A 14,193-nucleotide genomic window follows, 5' to 3' on the forward strand; every position below is an offset into this window, starting at 1 on the left:
AGAACAGAGACCTAACGGGTTCAGGTATGTAATTCTTGAAATTTTCATAACAGGGTGGTTAAGTAAGCATTTAGCCTTCATTGCTCAGAGCTTTGAGTATAGGGGTGGGACATCATGTTGAGGTTGTACAGGACATTGGTGAGGCCTCTTCAGGAGTACTGTGTGCAGTTCTGGTCATCCTGTAATAGAAAGGATAGTGTGAAATTGGAGATGGTTCAGAAAAGATTTACCAGGATGTTGCCAGGAATGGAAGGTTTTGAGTTATTAAGATAGGCTTAATACTCTGTGACTTTGTAATTGGAGTGTAGGAGGTTGAGGGGTGACCTTATGGAGGTTTATATAATCATGGGGCATAGATAAGGCAAATTGCAAGGGTCTTTTCCCTAGAGTGGAGGATTTCAAGACTAGGGGGCATATTCTGAAAGTGAGAGGAGAAAGATTTTAAAAAGACACAAGAGGCAACATTTTTATAAAGAGGTCGTTCATGTGTGGAATGGTTTGCTGGAAGAAGTGTTGGATACAGGTACAGTTACAACATTTAAAAGACATTTGGCTAAGTACATGAATTGGAAATGTTTGGAGGGATATGGGCCAAATATGGGCAAATGGGACTAGTTTGGTTTGGCAATGTGGTCGGCGTGGACGAGTTGGACTGAAGAGTACTGTTTCTAAGCTGTATGACTTTACCGCTCTATTACCTCCTTCAGAAACATTACCTTATAAAACATAGATGTCTGTCATTTACTAGAGAATGAGGATTTTGTTCTGTCTCCAGGTTTTCTTTTGAAATAAGTCATCATTCATTAACATAGCTGACGGATTTCTTCAGCTAATCATTCATTGTGTTGTTAGCATTCTGAATATTTCTGTATCTCAGACACATTTTCCTCAAGCAATATATCTCTCTGTTGTGTCATGTGGCTGGGATCATTAATAGTCTGAGTGGGGTTATTTATACATCAGGGCAAAAGTGAGGACTGCAGATGCGGGAAACCAGAGTTTAGATTAGAGTGGTGCTGGAAAAGCACAGCAGGTCAGGCAGCATCTGAGGAGCAGGAAAGTTGATGTTTTGGGCAAAAGCCCTTCATCAGGAATAGAGGCAGGACCCTTCAACCCCAGGGCATCAATGTGGATTTCACCAGTTTCCTCATTTCCCCTCCCCCCACCTTACCCCAGTTCCAAACTTCCAGCTCAGCACCGTCCTCATGACCTGTCCTACCTGACAATCTCCCTTCCCACCTAACTGCTCCACCCTCCTCTCTGGCCTATAATCTTTACCCCACCCCCATTCACCTATTGTTCTCTTTGCTAATTTCTCCCCAACCCAGCCCCCCCCCCCCTAATTAATCTCTCCACTCTGGAGGCTTCCTGCCTATATTCCTGATGAAGAGCTCTTGCCCAAAACATCGATTTTGCCCGAAATGTTGATTTTCCTGCTCCTCGGATGCTGCCTGATCTGCTGTGCTTTTCCAGCACCGCTCTGATCTAAACTCTTATTTATACATCAGTCGGATTCTCATTTTCAGCTTGCAAGGTTTGGTGGTGATGTTACTGCTTTCACTGCTACCAGCTGGTCTTTTAGTTCAGTTGTTTCACTGAGGTGGGGATTATGTGCCAATTCTTTTGAGGGGTGTTCAAGTTCATTCTGATGCTCAACTTTCAGCTTTGACATTGTGTTCTGCATCTCCAGAATCTCATTATCTTAATCCTGTAGAAGTAGATATTGGCTGAAAAAAAGTCCATTAGTGTTTCCAGAATGCGCTGATGAGTTTCCCTTGCAATCTCCATCAGCTTTCATGCAGACTATTTCTCCATATTGGACATTGACATAAATCAATCTGTCTCTATTTCTCTGGATGGCTTTTAATTGGCTCCTTGCAGTTGTTGTACTAACAGTTCATGGGCCATTTCTGACAATTGAAATTTTAAGTATGATTTTTCCAGGAAATGATCATAAGGATGTATTGCTTACAACTGTATTCTGGAAATGTGGCAGCGTCCACATTGCCTGAAGCCTCAGTGGTCATGAATGTGTGTGGAAGCTAACAGCCTCTTCCCTGTATCATTAAAGATGTCTTCATAACTCCATAAACCTGAGGTCAGAGATTCTGTGATCGCAGTACTGGCTGTAGAAGGTTTTGAAGCTTGACTTGCTTTTTATTAGAGACGTAAGAAGCAGACACTTTTGGGGTTTTTTTCCCAGTAATGAGCTGGTCCTTTGTCCCAGAAAGAATTTGTTCTTCTAACTGTCGCTGCAGTTACTGTTGCTGCATCTCCTTGGTCAGTTCTGTGAAATACATGGACAACTTCACTTTTTTTTTAAGAAGGAACCGATTCTCCTCAATGGGACACCTGGTTTCTGTTTAACTATCTAAATCCAAAAATATCAGAATGGCCAAACATCTCAGACTCTAGTAAATGAATGACCTGCATGGGGTAGGTCCTTCTCTGTGACCAAATGTGTTTGTGTCACCACCATCTCTCCTTTTGCATACCAAGCAACATTGTTAATTAATGATTGAATTATTATGGTATAGAAAGAGGCCATTCAGCCTCTTTCTGTCAGATCAGTGCCAGCTCTCAATGCAGCAATCCAGTCAGCTCCATTTAACACTCCATTCCTGTAACTCTGCAAATTTATTTTTTGATTAAACTAGATTCCCTACAGTGTGGAAACAGAGTCTTCAGCCCAACAAGCCCACACTGACCCTCCGAAGAGTAATCCACCCAGACCCATTCCCCTCTAACTAATGCACCTAACACCATGGGCAATTTGGAATGGCCAATTCAACTGACCTGCACATCTTTCGAATGTAGGAGGAAACCGGAACACCCAGAGGAAACCCACACAGACAGGGAGAATGTGCAAACTCCATACAGACTGTTCCCCATCGAAAGGCTGGAATTGAACTTGGGTCCCTGGCACTGTGAGGCAGCAGTGCTATGAACTGAGCCACCGTGCCACCCCCAAACTTTCCATTAACTGCTCATTCAATTTCCTTTTGGCTGGGAAATCATCAATGAAGGAGCATCAACACCTCTTTGAGGTCAAGATTTGCAAGTGGTGTTTATGTTGTCCTCTCAAAATTATTGTACTTAAAAAGGTAGAGGTTTCACATGCTGTATTAAGTAACTTAGTTCCAGGCTCCCCAATGACTTTCAGCCACTTACATGGTTTAAGTTAACAGTTTGTTGAGATATACCCCACTTGCTGGGATCAGTGTAGCTCCAATAATACGTAAAAAGTTTGGTGTTTTCAGGACAAAATTGCCTGCTTGATTGACACCATGGAGCTGTAGAAGAATTAAAGCAAAGACAGAGAGAACACACTGACTATTGTATCTGTGCCACTCAAAAACCACACCCATTCTAATCCCACTTTCCAACACCTGGACTATCACTTGCTGGTTACAGGTCTCCAGGTGCAGATTCAGTTTCTTTAAATGAGTTGGGGGTTTCTACCTCATCCATCTAACAGTTGTGATTTCAGACACATGCAATCCTCTGGGCGAGAAACATTATTTCCTCATGTCCCTTCAAGCCCTTCATTATAATGTTCAACTCAGTTAAGGCACCCTTTAACATCCTCTGTTGAGGAAAACACTCCCAGACTATCCAATCTTCATGGTGACAATTTTGTAACCCAGGCAGCATTCTTGTAAATTTCCTCTGTCCCATTTCCAGGTCAAATATGTCCTTCCCTGTAAGACAGGGAGCAAAGGTCTATACAAAATACCAGCTCTGGCCTAACCATTTGTATTCTATGTTTAATACAAAAAAAGGTAAATAAGTGAGAGTGCCTTTCATAACTGTGAACTCTAACATCTAGAGCAGTCAGAATTCTCCCCAAATTACAAAGCATCCTGACTTGGAAATATATCACTGTTTCCTTCATTGCCACTGGTTCAAAAACCTGGAATTTCTTTCCAAAATTGGCCTGGAATTTTTTTAGTGGCTAGATAGTTCTTTCACCAGCATAGATGGAGTTACAGTTGCAGACTCTGCACAGGAACTCCCCGGGAAATTGAAGCTTCGACTGGGTTGTTCCCCGGGGATCCATTTAATTTGGAGAATTGGAAAGGTTCAGAACAGTTATGCAAATAGGTACCAAAGAATTGGCAGACAATTAAAAACACAGTCTAACTCCTCAGTAATTATTAAATTGTCCCCCAATTTATCTCACACACTTCCAACTATACTGTCCCGGTCTCTAACACTCCCCAGATCCTGACCTGACATCGACACTCCTCTCCTCTGGCGCAATACAGTCCTCCAACTCCTAGCTCTCTATCTGGGACCTGACACTCCCCTTGGATTGTGAAATCCAACCACACCAGCAGATCTGACACCCCCACTCTCTCCTGAAGTAGCCAACATCCCTCTAGTCACAGCCACTGACAACACTTCCCTACCCCAGATATTGTTGGACCTGACACTCGCCTTTCCCCAAAAGCCCCCACCCCAGACTGGCAGCTCTCCTCCTGAGATCTGACACACTCTACCACAACATTCAGTACCTGATATCATGGTCTGTTTATCTAGTAGCTCTCTGTCCACCCAGGACCTGGGAAAACCCTGCAAACACACCCCTAGAGAGTCTTCCTATTATGGAGTCCCCTCCTTTCCGGGACCCAATAACCATTCATACCCCGCACCCACAAGACTGATAATTTATGTCTCGCCCCTCTGGACCCAATAACCGTAAGCCAAACTGCCTTACAGACATCATGACTTACCTGACACCCACCTACTTTCTAACATGGCATCCTATCCATCTGGCATCCTACTCACCCGTCACTTTGACACCCTGTTCTCCTTGCATCTGGCCCTCACACATACCTTACATAGTTACAGGAGCTGCCAGTGAGGCTGTCTGGATGTTTAAAATGACAGAAAATGGCAATTGAATGAATGAGAAAGGGGGCAGCGTTTTGAGGGCCTTCCCTTGATATTCCTGCATTATGAGGGACCTGAAAGATTTAAGAGTATGTTCCACCTTTCTGAAGGAACCCTGATCAAAACATCCTGTCAGAAATGCAAAGCTTTTCCTTAATGCAAAAGAACATTCGGAGCTGAGGGGCAAACTGAAGGCCATTCCTCAGAAAATCAGATCACTGTGTTGTAGCAACACCATATCAATAGCACAGGTTCAAGAGGATTACCACGAACTCTCACAATGGTACACAGGGATGGTGTAGGGGTGGACTGTACATGTTCATAACAAAATGGCCCATGTCTGCTCACCCAAAATGGCTGACAAACAGAAAGAGGCAGCCTGCCTTAGAATTAAAAACAAGATGGCTGACAGGAGATAAATAAGCTTTTAATTAAAGAAATGACAACATCTCTGAACAAAATTACGCCAAGGCCATGAGTACCCCATTCCAGAAGTTACTGATAAGGGCTTGTCTCTAAAATAGAGAAGCAACTAATCTTAGCCCTCATCAATAAAAGTAATTGCCCCAGTGAATGAATGAACACCAAGCACAAGATATGCGTAGTCACATCCTGATGTCGTTACTGGAACAACAGTTAAAGTTATTTTGTATCTTTGAAATGATTACTCTTCAATAGGTTCTCGTTAGAAATTCCCTAGGGAATCATAAAGGTAGTTTTTAGTGTATATATATATATATATATATAAAATATATATAAATCCAATGCTTAATGAAAGTTTAAAGAAAAAGCATTGAGACCAAGATGTGAAAGTTAATTAGCTTCAGGAAATAACATCATGTGCTCTGAACAAAATAGATTGCTTACAGCCTCTTAATCACAAAGTACTAAGAGTAAGAAAAGCTGTGTTTAATATTACACTCTATAACTAAGTTCTGAGCAAAAATCAATATTACAAACTTTAGAGTAACTAGATAAAACTAACTGTCTTTTGTATTTTTGCACACATAATTAGGACAGTGGGAAATATAAGAGGAATAACTGAATTTGATAAAGACAGCACAAGAGATACATAAATAATAGAATTCAAACAGTCTCTACAGATATAGCCAGACAAAGAGGACTGAAGGAGTATAGCAATTATCTTTGCTATGCAAGTGAACAGGATGGACAGAAAGATCCTCAGGCCGAGAGATAATAGTGCTTGTTAAACAAGATGGGATGATAGGAAGCAGAGGCTGGACTTAAAAATGCCCATCATTAATTAGGTGTTTTCCCAGATTGTGTGTATGGATTATGAGAGAAGAGCTGTAACCATGTTGTTAGTGATTATTATAATACAAAAATTTATAAAAATACTGCTTTTTACTGTACAAGTTAGTGTGTGTCATTAATCTACCTTCTGATCTGAGTCAAAGATTAAGCAAATAACTAAGTTCACTTCGATGCTAGATTCAGGAAATATCCTTTGGCCCTCTCTCTGCTTTAACAGGTTTCTGCATTAATAAACGTTCACTTGCCTAAGTTCTGCCTGCCTCCTGAGTTTTCATTCCCTATCAGGGGAAATGATTAGATTAGATTAGATTACTTACAGTGTGGAAACAGGCCCTTCGGCCCAACAAGTCCACACCGACCCGCCGAAGCGCAACCCACCCATACCCCTACATTTACCCCCTACGGGCAATTTAACATGGCTAATTCACCTGACCTGCACATCTTTGGACTGTGGGAGGAAACCGGAGCACCCGGAGGAAACCCACGCAGACACGGGGAGAACGTGCAAACTCCACACAGTCAGTTGCCTGAGGCGGGAATTGAACCCGGGTCTCTGGCGCTGTGAGGCAGCAGTGCTAACCACTGTGCCACCGTGCCCCCCACTTGCCACCATGCCGCCCACCGTGATCCTACAGTTGGTCAATAAATATTAGACTTGCCAGCAAAACCCATAAACATATTTAAAAAAGATGCCTAGACTGAAACATGGATCAGTCCTATGTCCTCTGCCAACACTATACTTTAGAAAATCTTAGGTTGATGGAGGATGGTCTCTGATAACTTGTCATTCAATTTTCAATTGCTGACAGTGAGCATTCATGTGAAATTTCTTAATCTCATAAGAGCTCCAAATCATTGCACCTAAAAGGATATAAAGACTGTATCCCAAAGCGAAGGTTACAATTGACTTTCCAATGTTGAGAAGTCTGGTTCTGTGCTTCTCTATTAGAATCTGAGTCAGAAAGAAGAATGAGAAAACAAAATAGCAATAAAAATACTTCAAGCGACGTACCTTTGGAAATAAAGCTTCTCTTCTCCAATGAAGAGATCTGTTAGAATCCTGCTACAGTCGAGCTAATACGAGCAGAGCAGGGAAGCTTCTTTGGTTTGTAACAGAACCAGGGCTCCCCAGTCCTGGGATCAGTAAAGTTACAGAGTGGCCCAGTCTGAGGCAAATAAAGATTACATTGAGTAGTGTCTAAAATGTTCCTATTCTTGAAGTTACTTTGAAAATATGCTCTCGTTAGTCGTTCCTCAAGTAGTCTTTTAAGTGTCTGGATCCCTTCACTGGGATGAGCCAGTAAAACAGAAACTTCAACTTTCCCCGGCCAAAATAAAGTAAAATTTATACATTAAAATCCATCTTGGTTGTCAAAAACAGTTCCCACTGAGCCAGCTTTTAAAGCTGGGGTGTGGATCTGAGCTTGGAGATAGTCACCCCCATATCGCTTTGGGTAACCTTCAAAATCACTCATCTGCAGCATCACTTGTAGCTGATCCCCCACATAGAAAGTCTTTGCAGAATTTAAAATTACAAAGCGACTGTGTAATGGGTCACTGCTTTTCTGAAAGGGCACAGCAGAGTTGGGTGAGTTAGGCCAATAGATCATTTTCATAAGGAACATTCCCTCTGACCTTTCTTCAGGGGTGAAGCTGTGATTCTGGTAGCCATTTTGCACCAACTTGTCTGTCCAATGGAGATTCCTTGTCTCCGCTTTTTGTCTCATGGTCTGATTAAACTTTGGAACTGGATATCTCCTCCATTTCGACTTAGATCCAATTATTGCAGTTTTATCATACTGTGAAAAAAGCGTATCATTTTCGTGAATAATCGGGAATTCTTCAGAATTGCAGCATCTTAATTAAATCATTATATATTTCAATGTGACAGTGAGCATCAATTCAGTTATGTACTGCAGCTCAGATCAGTAGAGGAAGCAGGTCATCAGACAGTCTAACCCTTGATTCCCTGACAGCACAGTAATCTTCTCCTGAAAGTGACCAGGCCAGGAAAGTTCCCAATTTAATTCCCAATCTGTGCAGAGTTGATTTCAGCACTGCTGAGATAGTGAGGGGAAAGTACACATTCAGTTTGTGTTCCCAACTCACACACTGTGCAATGATGCCTGCTGGAAGAGCATAAGATGAGGCATAGCATGAGGAACAGACCTGGGCTTCAGTTTGAGATTCTGCCTCAGATCAGGTGATATGTAATGAAGGTATGAGATCAGTCTGTTGAACTGTATCTCAGTAGGATTTGTTCTCATAACTTCAGTCATAATCTCAAGAAATGTCATAAATCCAGTTCTCAGTTGATGAGCACCCTGAACAATGTGTCAGAGTTCCTATCTGTCATGTTCAATAAACGCCAAGAATTTTTCCACCAGTGAATACTACCAGCTTGTTCATGTCAGAAACAAAAGACAGACTGGTTAGACAAAAGACAGAGAAAGGTAGACTGTTGATTTCTGAACTCCAGTTGGTATAAAATTACTTATTTGATACAATGCCCACCTGCTGCATTGTTTACATTGTATAAATGGAATAAAGGTAATAAAAGGCAATCAAGTGGGCACTGAATGATTATTTGGATAGGAATAGTGTTTGGGTGTATGGGGAAATGTTGGAGATTGGCACGAGGTAATGATGCTCATTTGAAGAGCCAATGAAGACACAATGGGACAAATGGCCTCCTTCTGTGCTGTAACCATCCTGTGATACAATTCCAAGAAGACACATGAGTGCAGCCAAATGCCTGGCAGGCCCCTGTGTTGTTAATGGAGAAGATGTTTATATAGAATCATAGAATTCCTACAGCATGGAAATAGGCCATTAGGCCCAACAAGTCCACATCGACCCTTCAAAGCGTAACTTACCCAGACCAATTCCCCTACCCTATTACTCTACATTTACCCCTAACTAATGCACTTAACAGACACACCCCTGGACAGTATGGGCAATTTAGCATGGCCAATTCACCTAACCTGCACATCTTTGGATTGTGGGAGGAAACCGGAGCACCCGGGGGAAACCCACACAGACATGGGGAGGATGTGCAAACTCCATACAGACAGTCACCCGAGGCTGGAATCGAACTGGGGTCCCTGGCGCTGGGAGGCAGCAGTGCTAACCACTGTGCCACCTTTTAGGTTTTATTTCGAAGTTTATAACAGGCAGTGTAAAATCACTAATCTGTTAGTTTAGTTTTAACTTCAGAGCTGATAGCCCAGAGTTCGGTTGAATAGAGAACAATTTATCTCCCAACAGCACAATCTTGTTTAGTTCAGTTCAGGGAATAGGTCACTGCAGCAGTAATGATTTTCTAGCCCATGTCATCTCTAAGTCAGGAGAGTTGACGGCTTATTCCCTGCCATTGTTAGACTTATGAATGGACTATCTAACTTCAAATAATGCTGATGGTGTTAAGGTTGATCTAGCCTAGCACATGCCCTGTATGGTGTAACTGCCCAGATTTTTTTCACTCTATGATCTGTCTGCCCTTGCTTACTACGATCTGCCTGCACTGCTCGTAAACAAAGATTTTCACTGTACTTAGGTACACATGACAATAAATAAATAAATCAAATTCAACTTGGAATAAAAATCTTCATGTTGTTCAAAACAAAAAGGCTTAGCCTATCACACTTGTGGAAGTTTCATGCAATCAGATTCAGAAAGGAATTGTACATTTTTGGCTACAATTTCACAAAAGAAAATAGAACAGCTGTTCAATTCGAAACTGAAAGAGTTAAAACAAGAATAAAATTTTGATGGACTTGAGTTTCTGAAACAGATCTTGCTGGGAAAAATGTTGAAACATTGTTTTGATGTTTGTGTTAAGATCCTTCTAAATTGTTCTCTCTATTCACTGATCGATGCAACTTCCAGGGCTAAAGGACCTGTACTGCACTGTAATGTTCTATGTTCTATATTGCTTGCCTTGTTTTAACTTTTCCTGTTTATGATCTTTTATTAAAGAATATGTGCTGCTTTGTGAAATATTGTTTCAGTGATGAACCACCACACTAATTAACTAAAACTAATTCACATGCCAGGTTTCATTCTGGGATCTGATTTGTCCATTATTATCATCAGCTGGCATCATAATAAGAAACAATGTGGCCAAAATGAGGAGATATCTTTGCAATAATTGAACAAATTGGTTATAAAGAGCCAATTTGGCCCGAATGGTCCAAAAGGGAAGTTGCCAAAGCACAGACAACTTATGGAAATGCCAAATAGCACCCAGCGAAGCAAAAATCAGAGATATTTTAGAGTTTATTGTGTTGAAGACAAAATATGAAATGTTTCTGCGTATCAGCATGAATGGATTCTCTTGGAAGTTCATATTAAATTTAAGCAAAATTGTTAAAAGCAGTTACTGAAGCAAGTTTGTTAAAGAAAGGCGAGAAATATGAATGGATAAAAGAATGTCAGAGGGTCAGAGAAAGCTTGAAAGCTTTACTAACTACCACACTGAATTCCATGGTGTCAAATTATGGGGAGAAACTGAAACTACAAAAGTTTGGTGTAAACCAGAACCTGCTGGAAATACACAGCAGGTCTCAGAGACTCTGTGCAGAGAGAAACAAAGTTAATGCTTCACTTGGAACATGGGGCTCATTCAGGAACTTGATCTTGTCTTGTACTTATCCACTTTACACCAGATATGCAAGCAGCTCTCGATATTTTCAATTCTGCATCGAACATTATCTCTCCTTAAGAATAGTGAATTCATATCAACCTATGCCTGGTTAGTTTCACTTCCCTTACATATTGAAGGCAAATTCAATCAAGGCAGGACTTATACACTTAATGGTAAGGTCCTGGGGAGTGTTGCTGAACATAGGGACCTTGACGTGCTGGTTCTCAGTTCCTTGAAAGTCGAGTTGCAGGTAGATAGAATAGTGACAAAGGGTTTGGTACACTTGCCTTTTTTGGTCAGTGCATTGAGAATAAGAGCTGGAAGGTCATGTTGCGGTTGTACAGGACATTGGTTAGGGCACTTTCGGAATACTGCACACAATTCTGGCCTCCCCGCAACAGGAAGGATGTTGTGAAAATTGAAAGGGTTCAGAAAATACTTACAAGGATGCTGCCAGGGTGGGAGAGTTTGAGTTATAGGGAGAGGCTGAATAGACTGGGCCTATTTTCCCTGAAGTGCCGGAAGCTGAGGGGTGACCTTGTAAAGGTTTATAAAATCATGAGGGGCATAGATAGGGTAAATACACAAGGTCTTTTCCCTGGGGTGGAGTGGTCCAAAACTCAATGGCACAAGTTTAAAATGAGAGGGGAAAGATTTAAAAGGGACTTTTTCATGCAGAGGGTGGTGTGTGTATAGAATGAGCTGCCAGACAAAGTGGTGGAGACTCGGACAATAAGAAAATTTAAAAGGCATCTGGATAGGTTTACGAATTGGAAGGGTTTAGAGGTATATGTGCCAATTGCTGGCAAGTGGGACTAGACTTATTTCAGATACTTGGTTGGGATGGACGAGTTGGAAATCCTGCACTCCGGATCCCAATACCTCATTAGATATCCTGCTTCATGTGACCATAGATCTGTGGTCAAGAATCAGGATCCAAAACAGAAGCTTGCGACCCTGAGTGCAGGATATCCTTAAGTCTCGAAACAGCCAATGACAATGACCTGAAGTAAGGTATGGGGATTAGGGAAGCAATGGGAGGCGTGAAGAGTGAAAGATAAAGTGTCCTCGTCAGATCAATGTCAGGTACTGCCCACAGGTGGTAAATGAGAGAAAGGTCTGGAACATTCTCATTATGCAGTGAGAAAATATAGAAAATCTTAGCAGGACTTATACACTTAATGGTAAGGTCCTCGGGAGTGTTGCTGAACAAAGAGACCTTGGAGTGCAGGTTCATAGCTCCTTGAAAATGGAGTCACAGGTAGATAGGATAGTGAAGAAGGCGTTTGGTATGCTTTCCTTTATTGGTCCGCATATTGGGTACAGGAGTTGGGAGGTCATGTTGCGGCTATACAGGACATTAGTTAGGCCACTGTTGGAATATTGCGTGCAATTCTGGTATCCTTCCTATCGGAAAGATGTTGTAAAACTTGAAAGGGTTCAGAAAAGATTCACAAGGATGTTGCCAGGGTTGGAGGATTTGAGCTATAGGGAGAGGTTGAATAGGCTGGGGCTGTTTTCCCTGGAGCGTTAAAGGCTGAGGGGTGACCTTATAGAGGTTTATAAAATTATGAGGGGCATAGATAGGACAAATAGACAAAGACTTTTCCCTGAGGTCGGGGAGTCCAGAACTAGAGGGCATAGGTTTAGGATGAGAGGGGAAAGATATAAAGGAGACGTAAAGGGCAATGTTTTCACGCAGAGGGTGGTATGTGTATGGAATGAGCTGCCAGAGGAAGTGATGGAGGCTGGTATAATTGCAACATTTAAGAGGCATTTGGATGGGTATATGAATAAGATGGGTTTGGAGGGATATGGGCCAGGTGCTGGCAGGTGGGACTAGATTGGGTTGGGATATCTGGTCGGCATGGACGGGTTGGACCGAAGGGTCTGTTTCCATGCTGTACATCTCTATGACTTTCTTACTCTATCTCCATAGGACTCAAGCTGGGAGAACCTCAGTCCTTAATTCAAGAGACAGCATGTGAAATAATTAAGATAGTATTTAGCAATTGAAATGCCTGGGCCTGAGAGACAAACTATTCCATTTTTAAATAATATTACCTTGAACCTTAGTGAACATGTTGTGACATTGGAGGCAGTTCAGAGGACGTTCAGTAGATGATCCCAGACATGAGGGGTTTGTCGTATGAAAAGAGATTAAACAGTTTAGGCCGATACTCTCTGGAATTTAGAAGATTAAGGCGAGATCAAATTGAGGTACTCAAGATGATAAAAGGTGTAGATAAAATAGATGTGGAGTGGATGCTTCCTTTTGTGGGGCGTTCGAGAATGAGAGGTAATAGTCTTGGATAACGGTAGCAAACTTAAAACAGAGTTGAGGAGAAAGCACTTCTCCCAAAGTGATGTCAAAGTATGGAATTCAACACCCGAAAGTGTGGTGGATACTGAGACAGTGAATAAACATAAGGAGGAGTTAGACAGATTTTTAATTGGTAATGGGTTGAAGGGATATGGAGAGAAGGCAAGGAAATGGGGGTGAGGAGCATATCAGCCATGATCGAATAGTGGAGCAGACTCAATGGGCCAGATGGTCTAATTCTGCTCCTACATGTAATGAACTTATGAGCTTTTCAACTTATGACTAGTTTTCTCTAAATATGTTGATGATACCAATCTACATACCATTACGCCATACAAATTCAGCACCAGGAGCAGTAGAGCCATCAATACCAGCACTGTGAAGTGGGAGAGACGTATGGAGAAGGGAAGAAGAGATTTTCTTGGACTTTGTTCATCCATATTGAAAGATCACAATGCATTCGCTTGTTGTAAGTCTGCAACTAAAATTAAATTTCATATGAATTAATAATGAAATTTGATATTCTTCATTGAAGGATCCTGAGGGAGTTTAATTTCACAATATGCCCCAGAAAGGAAAGCCATGCTGGAGAACTGGAGACTGTGAAATGAGGCATCAAAATGGAGACAGGGACAAGGGAGATAATTACAGATGAGCCACTATTATTTCAGCTCTCACTAAAAATGAAACCATAATCACAGAGAAACACAAACTCCCAGTAAACACTGATTACAAGAAGTAAATGGAGAGAAAAGACAATGTGACAGATGCAAAGATCAAAAGGAAGAATGCGGAGGTAATGAGGTGGGGAGGGTGACAGAGACATTGGAGAACTGTGGGTTTTACCAGTGAGAGAGTGAGGAGGGCTCATTCTGGCTGACTATTGGGTTTTGTGGGTAGCTCAGGATCTGACCAACTGAAGATCATAAGAAATTTCCATTGGATATGGTCATTGCCTGGCAAATGTGTGTCATGAATGTTACTGGCTAAATTTCAGTCCAAGCCTGGACGTTGCCCAGTTCTCATTGAATGTTAACATGGACGGCTTCAATGG

General features: G+C 41.7%; 1 pseudogene; it reads right to left on the reverse strand.

Moving 5' to 3' along the window:
* Positions 1-13,579, reverse strand: part of LOC122555517 (NXPE family member 3-like) — a 35,246-nt pseudogene extending 21,667 nt beyond the window's left edge.
* Between the last annotated feature and the right edge of the window lie 614 nt (positions 13,580-14,193).

This window comes from Chiloscyllium plagiosum, unplaced genomic scaffold (assembly GCF_037043375.1).
Source record: "Chiloscyllium plagiosum isolate Xiang-an unplaced genomic scaffold, Cpla_swu_hap1 HiC_scaffold_12, whole genome shotgun sequence".
In the NCBI taxonomy this organism is placed as follows: Eukaryota; Metazoa; Chordata; class Chondrichthyes; order Orectolobiformes; family Hemiscylliidae; genus Chiloscyllium; species Chiloscyllium plagiosum.